Here is a 9,594-nt window from a genome sequence, read left to right on the forward strand (position 1 = left end):
CCTTTTTTTTTTTTCTATAGACCTTGACCTCAGAGTTCACCCATTTCAAAGCCTTTTGGGTACAAGGAGGAGAAAGAGAGTGAAGAAGAAAGCCTAGAAAAAACCTGCACAAACTACATGAACAAACCTACTTCTTTGCCCCAATTAAAACCAAAGTAAAAACAAAACAAAACCACCCAGACTTTTCCATTCCTCTTTTATTGTATATTTTAAAACACAGGCAGATGAAAGAGGAACTGGACAGTAACTGTATTCCTCATCATCTAACTATCCCTCAGGCACAAGTGCCAGGTTTTACTTTTAGCAGGAAGGTTGGCCTCACTAGTGTTGGCATGCAGGCTCAGGAGTAGCTTGTGAGCACTCCCAGGGAGCTCAGTGTGCATAGTTACTTGGAGGCATAATAAGTGTTTTCCAGATCAGGGGTTTAGACAGAGCTGCAGGAACATAATAAAATATGTGGCTGCAGCCCAAGCGTGCTGATAACATAACTGAAAGCTGCTGAATTAATGCAGACCCAGGCAGCAAGCACAAGAGGATCTCCATGCAGTTTGGCTGCAGAGCTGGACAGCAGTGGGGAGGCAATGAAAGGAAAACCTGAGAGGCAAAAACTGTAAAGGAAGGGCACCAGCTGAGTGCTGGTTGCGAGAAAACTGATCCTATGAGAAGGATCCCAAAGTCTCCATAACACTGGCATGGCTAGCTCATGGCAAACATGCTTGGGATAATGCAGACACAGAGTGACATATTTTTAATGAGTCCTGGCCTTACAAAATATGCTATATAACTTACTGGCCTAGAGAGACTAGGAACGTCTCTCTAAAGTTCATGGTTTTGCTTGAATCGGTTTGGCTTTTGCATCGCTAGTTGTCCTGCTAGCTGGAGCACAGACAGATTGTTGGTCTCTGTTTCCAGGGCTGCATTGACTAGTCTTGCTCCCAGCTGGGTTGGATGAAAATAGCACTAAGAGACGATGGGGTGCGTACCTTAGAGCACCTTGTATTGCAGGCAGTCCAGGAGAGGACAGGAGGTTGAGAAACAGTGGAATTTGCTTTGGTTATAACTCTAAACACTGGTGTTTACTTTTCTGTGCGGGTGCTGTGGGTGTCGAGCTGCTCCAGAGACAAGGACCTCAGCTGACACTGGCAGGTATGCGGAGGGACTGGCAGTGGCAGGGGCACAGGACCAGTGCTGGCCTTCTGTCAGGCGCTGCGACTGTGAAAGCAAAGCCTGTCTGCCCACGTGAGTGCAGGGGAACAGAGGCACTGCAGCCCGCATCTGTGCATTCAAAAAGGAGATGAGCCCTGCGGGAGCCTTTTGGAGCAAAACCGCCTGCAGTGGCTGGAGAGTCGGCTCTCCCCAGTGAGCAGAGCCTTGCTTCCCTGCTCCTTACGCAGCTGGAGGGGTAAGAGATCCCTCTGGGCAAAGCACGGGCATGAGCCCGTCTCCCCAGCCAAAGCCTTTCTGGTGGTCTCTGCCTCCACAGCCCTCCACCGCGGCCCTCCCCATGGCTCCTCCGGTCCTCCGCAGCCGGAGGCGCCAGGTCTGACTGCCACAGGCCGGGTGGCCGTGAGCCGGCTAGGCTTGGGACAGCCAGCGCGGCTGCTGGCACAGCTTCCCTGGCGACCTGCCCTGTGTTGCCTTCAGCTGGGGTGCGAGGAGGGTGGCCACCAGCTCCGTGCGACCCAGGCCCGCCGAGGTGACGCGGTTGCGCGGGACGCAGGCATGAGGTGTTTGCCCTCCCCCAGCCGCCTCTCGCCCCGCTCGTGAGCTTTGCGCCCCAGCGGCAGGATGGGGAGAGCTGCTTTCACAACCTGGACGTGTTGTCACTCACATCCAGACATTTCCTGTTATCTAACCTCAGCCTTATCTTCCCCATTCGCAGCTTCCTCTCGAAGGAGGAGCAGCCCCTTCAAAAACGAGCTGTGTGCCTGGGCTGTGCCCCCACCGTGCTCCTCCTGCGCGGCCCCCGGTGCCGGCCCCGCTCGCCTCGGGCCAGGCTGGCTCAGCACGGTAGGTGCCAGCTCCCTGTCCTGCCTGGCGGAAGGGGTGGCTGGGGACGGGAGGATAGGTCCTTTAGGGGTGACCTCCCGTTTCTCCTCCAGGAGGTCCCAAAGGACCACGGGGGTTGGGACTCCAAAACCCGCATGGTGTCCATGTTCCTGGCAACGCAGAAAGCTGTCCTCCCACCCCACGTTACACCTCGAGCTTCGGGGGAACTAAGCCAGCTTGGGTTTGGACTGCCTCCCCTTGGTGTCGGGAGTGCGTCTGCCTGAGCCCGAAGAGCTTTTTTGCATCTTCCTTCAGGGGAAAAGCGGTGGTGTCGGGCCGGGTGTACTCTGTTAAGGGTAGGCTAGTGGATGTGAACGCCACTGGTCCTAGCCAGGGAGCACTGCTCTCTGGACCGTGATTCATTGATGAGGATGAATTACAATTAATAGCAATAGCGACGTGTATGTCGTCCTACTTGGTACTGGGATGTATGTGCGCGTGCTCCCCCCAGCTCGCACGCACGCACATGCTGCAGATGAGTTGCTGGCAGTAGGGAGATTTTGATCTAAATTAGTCATAGATGAGACAGCGCACAAAGAGCAGGGGAAGTTGCGGGATGGAGGAGGGTTTTACCAGGCAGAGACGGTGTCCCAGCCGGGCACAAGAGCGCTCTTCAGCTCCTTTTCTTGCTGTCCCGATGGCTTCAGGACAGTGGACGAAGGTTTACCATGCACCCCTCTTCCCTCCCCTCAGGTGTCGGGGGCACAAGCAGCCACGGGGGCACAGTCTGGCGCGCTGGGGTGGGGGCCGCAGCGCTCAGGTGAGTGCAGGGGCTGTGGGAGGGCGTGCGGCCAGCAGCCTCCAGGTAACGGGGGGCTTATTGGACCCTTCCCGCATGCTTTTGGGCGAGCCACGAGGCGCTGGTTGCAGCGTTTCTGGGTCCCAGCCTTGCGAGCCGTTCCCACAGCTGTCACCAAAACCCACAACCTCCTCGCTGAAGCGTTTGCCGGCTGTCGGAATGGCACCTTGCGTGCGCGACGGGCTCTGTGCCCCCAGCCGTGGGGCAGCCGGGACCGTGGCCGGTGCCTTGCCTTTCTGTCCCGTAGAGCCAGCCCGGGCCTGGAGTTTGGATCCGGCTTTGGAGCACCCCCAGCCTCAGCGGCACGTCTGCCGCCAGAGTGGGTCCACCTGCTCCTGGAGGTTGACCCAGTGGGGTCAGCCCGTCTGCCGTGGGGCAGGTTTTTGCCGCCAATGGCTGCCTGCTGGGTTTGCTCCTGGGCGCTCCGGGACGATCTCCCCAGGACTGGGGACAGCTGTGGGAGCGTCAGCCGCACGGCTCTGGAGACCGGGTGAAAGGAGGGCACTTGCGCGGCGGCAGCGGTGTTTTCCTCGCGGCGCAGGCGGAGGGGAGTCCAGCGTTCGGCTGCCCGCGGCCGCGCGGTCAGTGGTGCCGGGGGAGCCCGCCAGCGACGCTGAGGCGCCGGCAGTGGGAGGGCGTGGTGGGGGGGGGTGTCGAGGTACGAGGCACAAAACCGCATGGTTTCTTGTGAGTAGCGGGGCATATTTCTCTGCGAGGGAGAGTGCTGAATTATGTTTTTTCACTTTTTGGAATGGATTTGAAGGGGAAGTTGGGACTTGTGGGACAAGGTGGAGTAGAAGTTTATCGGGAAGCAGGGCTAGGTAGGGGGGATGTCCAGCTTGAGCTGAGCAAGGAGGGGTTGCTTTTAGTCTTATAACAAAAACAAGGAAAAAAATCGGCATACACAGGGCTGCGGGGTTGTTGGGGTGACAGGGTAGTACAGATGGTGGCAGTGGGAACATGTGGCTGGTTTTATGCTTCCCACAGTTGCTTGGGGCCAGTCCTCACTGGAGCACTGTAGGGTCTCTGTCACCTAGATCCTCTCCAGAGCTGGGACAGCTGCTGTACTTACCAAATGAGAGTTTCCAGGAGCTTTCCTTAGGACGGGGCAGTTGCTCACCACACTGCCCAGTAAACTGCAGCCCAAAGACAGCTGGAAGCCTGGGGTGAGGTGGCAAGGGACCTCCCAGTCACTCCAGAGCCAGAGGGAGAGGGCATCACCTCCTGCCTGACACCTCCTGGTTTTAATGAGGGCAGGGACAAGGGTGTCACAAAAGGTGTTGCCCTGCGCTGTTGTTGCACAGCTCGTGCTGGGGAACAAGTGATTTGTATACCACTAAGAAGGCTCCCCCTTTGCCCACACAAGCCCTCTTGGAAAGCGGAGCCTGGCCTCGTTGGCAGCAATAGCATCCTTAGCCTGGCGTTGCTCCCTGCAGCAGAGCAGGCAGCCATGGAGCTGCTTTGGCACCTGCCAGCTAAGGAGCAAGAGTTACTAATTAACTGTCTGCACCATTTGGCCTCTTGCTCTGCTTTTGTATTGTTAACTGTCTCATCCAAGTCAGCAGATGTGCTACAGAGAACTATGCTTGGGTGTATGGCCTGGCCTGCCTGTGATGAAGCAAGCCCTTTGGGCTGTGGCTCCAGGCTTTGCTGGAGCCTGCCTGATAGATGAGATTCACTTTACTGAGCCAATATTCCAACGTTTGTCAGACAAAGCTCCCAGCAGTGTCAGCTGCTGGGCTGGGAGCACAGGAAGATCCTGTATGGAGCAGGACGGCACCCAGTGGAAGTCTGCCATGAGCAAAGCCTCATTTGAGTTTGACTAACAAAGGCTTCCAGCCCCTAGGAGAAGCATGCCCCAAGGTTGCTGATGGCCAGGGGTTCAGCAGACCCTGTTGCCCACAGATCTGTGGGGATGCTTGCTTTCAATCCAGGCTACGGTTTGGGTTTCGCTAAGTGGAAAACAGAGATGACCTTGATTGCAGTTCAAATCCTGCATAAGTGCCTGTCTTGAAATGGCTGCAGCCTACATCTTGGGGTACTGCTACTCAGCATGTCAAAACCACGCAGCAACACTTTTATGCATGCTGTTATTGGGTTTAGAGTCAAGTCTATCAAATAATTTTACTTTCCATTTGTTTTCATCAAGAGGTGCAGAGCAGTCTGACAGCCCTGTAAAAATACCTGAGAGATGAGATGCAGCTTGGAGGGACTTCTTGTGGCTTTGATAAGGGACTGACTGAAGAATGCGGGAAGAAGAACTCTTTCTGTTTTCCCCTCAGAGTATGCAGTTGATTGCTCAGTTGGTTTTATAACACTGAGCTTTTACTTGGAAATACCCACTTCAGCTTGAAAGCAGAAGCTCTGGCAATGACAAATCCATTCAGATCAGATACTATCATTACGGGGTGGGGTAGCGAGCTCCATTCCCATCTGCTGATAGAATTATCTCCACTGTGTAACCTCCTCTTATCTGTCGCTCACAGCAACATTTCGAGTGGCTGTTTTTCCCCTCAGAAAGCCACAATGGGGGATTATTTTAAGCTGCAATTGCAGAAGCAGTGCTAAGCAGTGCTCTCTTTTTTTTTTCTTTTTTTTTTTTTTCCCCTCCCTCTCAAGGCCAGATCTTCCACTGTTAGAGATCAGCAATGAAGTTGAGGGAGGTCTGGTCACTGATACCTGCTGAAGATCCCACTCAGTCTTTCTTCGTGTGGCCTCCCTGTCACGCTTTGATATGGCTGAGAGTCCTTTTGGGGACGACAGGTTCATTTTTCTTTTACCCCTGTGCTGTCATTAGTGTGCGGTGTCTAACTCTCACTGAAAATCATTTTTACACAGAGAGAGCACATCCCTGCTTTATTAACATCAGCAACAACAATGCAAACCATTCAGAGCTTGTTAAAAAAACTTTTACTTTTCATGGTACAGCAGAATTTGATGTGGAAGGAGAGTAATTGGACCAACCGCACAGACAAGGACCCAGGTGTCTTTATGACTGGTCTGTTGCTAAAACCCACAGATCAGAGTATTTTGGATTAAGAAATGTTAACTCAGAGCCCTGGCTACATTAAAACTTTTTCACAAGGGTGACAAAATGCTAGGAAGGCCCAGGTCCCTGAACACAGCCTGGCATCCCTCTCTCACGGCTGGTGCCTGGCTGCTTCATACTGCAGTGGTGCAAGAGCTTGATAGGGATAACAGAAATTGGTTTTAATTGTGTTTAAACCAGTATGTCTTTTGCTAGGTTGATCTTAAATCAGCTTATTAACACTGTTTTCTAATGCTCAGAAAATACACATGCTTCTTTTATCCATTGCAACATGCTTAGTTTATCTACCATGGTTGAAATTCATTCTGAATTAGGAGCCAGAACAAAGAACTGTTCACTATCTACATCTCACCAAAGGCCTAATGTGGAGGGCAGAGGGAATATAAGAATTGCAAAGCCTTTGTAGTAACCCAGTCTAGAAACTGATTTTATCTTTAAAGCTGTAGCTGTTCCCTTGCTGTTAAATCTTATTTCACTCTCTACTGGTTTCAGAGCACGTATATAATGTATTTGACATTACCATTTTTTATTTTGTGTTTTTGCATGAAAAATCCTTGCCCTTTCCAGGTATGTTTCTATGTGTGTAATGTTAGATTGGATCCTATGACCATCTGTGTAAAAAAGTCACAGAAGTTAGAAATGGAAAAGGATTAATAAATTGCCCACTGTATGATGCTGTTAATATACTTCAGCTGAATTCTACTTTTCTGTCTGTAATGGTCTACCTTCCAAAATGTAATTAACAAACATATCCATTTTAGTTTTTCATTCTGATACTAAAAATAGCACAGCTGCTTTCTCACAAACTAGTGCTGCTGGTCTTGTGAAATTAAAATCAGAGGACTGGGAAGAAATCTAAAAGCACTGTGCTTAAAACACAGCTGTGTCTGGACCTGGCCACAGAGAGTATGAATGACATTAAAATAGTGTTATGCAGAAGGGGTGTGGTTTAGGAGCCATGATGAATTTTTCTGGGAAAGTTGCATGGTATCAGAATTTCAAATCTCTTTTTACACTGAAGATCTGAATGGTCAACATCTGAGAAGGACACAGAGCACAGTATTACTTAGCAATACCTTCTCTTGTGTATGTTTTGTTATTTAGTTTTCTTTAAGTGCATTTCTGCATTTAATGCACACTCTTGTTAAAAGAGTATGGGAACCAATGGCACCTTTTGGTCTTTGTGCAAAAGAATAGTGTGTGTGTGTGGGGGGATACGTTCACCCTTAAAGGCTGGATTATGCCAGCGTGTGGGAGTGGAAAGCTCTATTTATTGCAGGAGAGGCTTTTTCCGTCTGCTGGAAATGAAGCAGAAGGGGGTTAGTTTGACAACAGAAGGGAAAGTTTCACTTCATTCCCTAAGAAGTTCATTGTTTCCCTATGTGGAGTTTGGTTTTCATTTAGCATCACGATCCTTACAGTGATTCTGCCTAACAGTGAGCTTTCTGCTGGCAGGCAGAGGTGGGAACTGAAGTTTGCAGGGACAAGAGGCTGCTATGGCTGCTTTTTTTTTTTTTTTTTGCAAAAGCGAACACGTACGGCACTGGACTTTGAGCCAGTGCTGGTGGCTGACCTTGTCTCCAACAGAGTCAACGATGAATCCCTACATGTATGCCCAGGGGCAGAATTGTACCTCTTTTTCAGACAGGCTTGAAGAGGTGCCTCTTCAGATCTTAGGTCTAGGTAAAAAAAAAATTTATTTTAGCTATTAGTGGTACAGTAAGAGGTAAAGCCCTGAGCCTATTCTTGCCAATAGAAATTTTGTCTTTGGCATGCACGCAGCCACCAACCTGTGTTAAACAGAGAGGCCCCGTCCCATGTTCTTTGGGATCTGTCAGACCAGTTACAACTGAAATACTCACATATCTAGAATTAGGCTTTTAGCTGAAGTACCTTACAACACAAGGACATTAGGGCGTACGTGACTGCTTAAATGCAAAATTACCACAGGGACCCAAATAGAAGGAATTAAATGTGAGGAGCCTGAATAACTTGTTTAAATTTAGGAGGTTAAAAATGAAAGCTGTGAAGTCTGTTAAATTATCACGCCCTTATCTCTGTCCAATGCAAAATTGCTCCCCTTGCAATGTGTTCTGTGGGTCTTTGTCTAGAGTTTGTGTGTCTAGAGGGACATCGGTCTTCATGATGTTGTACCAAAATGGCACGGCTAAGTGTTTGCATGGACATTTTGTCAATATTTCAAGCTACCAATGTAGCTGTATAGCTAAGGCAGAAGGTTAGTCTGAAGCTCTCGGCATCATTTTCAGGTCCACAGAGCTTCAGCCTTTGAATTAATATAGTGGACATTTTCCTCAGCAGAAGGCAGTGCCTTGCTTGTGTGGTTCTCTCTCACCCAAAGAAAAGTGTTGGAGAGGGAAATACAGGAGGGATAATGATGTTTTTTGCTAACTGGATAAAGCCTCTGAAATTAACAGCAGCTTCAGCCCTTCTTTTCCCTTTTCATTTGCCCAGGATGATGGCACCCCAGCGAAGACATCTGCAACCCCCGCTGAGAGCTGCAGTGCAGCACTGCGTGTATTTGACAAGCTGAGTTCGACACTCAGTGTGCAGAGTGTCAGTTTGTCAAATACCCCAAGTGAGGCATTTGCTGAGCAACGCGGCGGCACACCGAGGGGACCGGTTCCTTCCTCCCACTCGGGCAGGGGCCTTCCTGTCCATATTCTGCTCCTCTCCAAAAACCCAGCAAGGTATTGAACAACACATCCCATCATTACTGAACACTCGACTCTGATCCTGTGCTGTCAGACTTCCCTTCCACCCCAATTTTGGAAGCGCCTATCACGGTGGTATTCCTAATGGCAAATCTGTACAGAAGTGGTGCTGGCACAGTTTCTGGGCATTGTAAAGGCAGACAATTGGGCCCTGGCTCCTTATTCTTTGCAGCCAAAGACAATGCTGTTCTCTTCCACAGCATTAACTAGCCAGCTGTTAATCAATAATCTTGCTCACTTAACAAGGATTCTGGCAACTGTAATCACAACATCATGGGTAAGGGCAGCATTATCCATAATACAGAATCTTTTCTTTGGACATGTAGGAATCTTTTTTTTTTTTATTTGAAGTTGGAGGACAAACTAATAAGGCTGCTGATTAACTTCCCTCTATCCCATTAGCCAGTGAAAAATGCATATTTGCTCAATCTGTTTTTGAATTAGGCCATGGAGTCCATCACTTCTCCTTGAAGCCTTGTTATTTGGAGAAGACTCCTTGTTTTGGGACAGTTATTCCTAGTCAGCACTTGCAGCAAGGTTGCTTATTGCTTTTCTTGCCTTTCTGCTATTTAGTTAAAGTAATTCCATGTAAATCATCCCACTTGAAGATCTAATGATTGGTAAGCATTTTTAGTCACTGACTTGTAGCACATCAGATCTGCAACTTGAGGTATCTCAGGGTGGGGGGTAATGACAGAGGGAGAGTGCCCAACCCAGTTTGACAAATCAAACTCTCTGAAAGCATTTAGCATTGAAAACTCAGAAACTAAGAAAAAATCTCAAGACCCTACTGACTTGTTTTAGGACAGTACCACCAGCAAATTTTGCAATGTTTGACAATATTGATAAACTTTAATACTAAGCTTTTGGGCTTTTTGTTGCAACTATTTCTTGCTAAATATTTTGAAGAAGTTGGAGTTTGTACAAAGCTGGGACTAATGAATGTATAACATTGCCTAAGCAAA

The 9,594-nt window shown here is 49.3% G+C and overlaps 1 long non-coding RNA gene across 2 annotated transcripts; it reads left to right on the forward strand.

Annotated features, from left to right (window-relative positions):
* Positions 1–656: 656 nt before the first annotated feature.
* LOC115333779 lies at positions 657–9,594 on the forward strand. Of its 2 annotated transcripts, XR_005931067.1 has the most exons (3): positions 1,877–2,010; positions 2,103–2,809; positions 8,370–9,594. It is a non-coding gene; the product is annotated as an uncharacterized LOC115333779 (long non-coding RNA). The 2 variants fall into 2 exon arrangements; XR_005931066.1 differs by having other exon boundaries at positions 657–2,809.

Source organism: Aquila chrysaetos, chromosome 21 (genome assembly GCF_900496995.4).
Source record: "Aquila chrysaetos chrysaetos chromosome 21, bAquChr1.4, whole genome shotgun sequence".
In the NCBI taxonomy this organism is placed as follows: Eukaryota; Metazoa; Chordata; class Aves; order Accipitriformes; family Accipitridae; genus Aquila; species Aquila chrysaetos.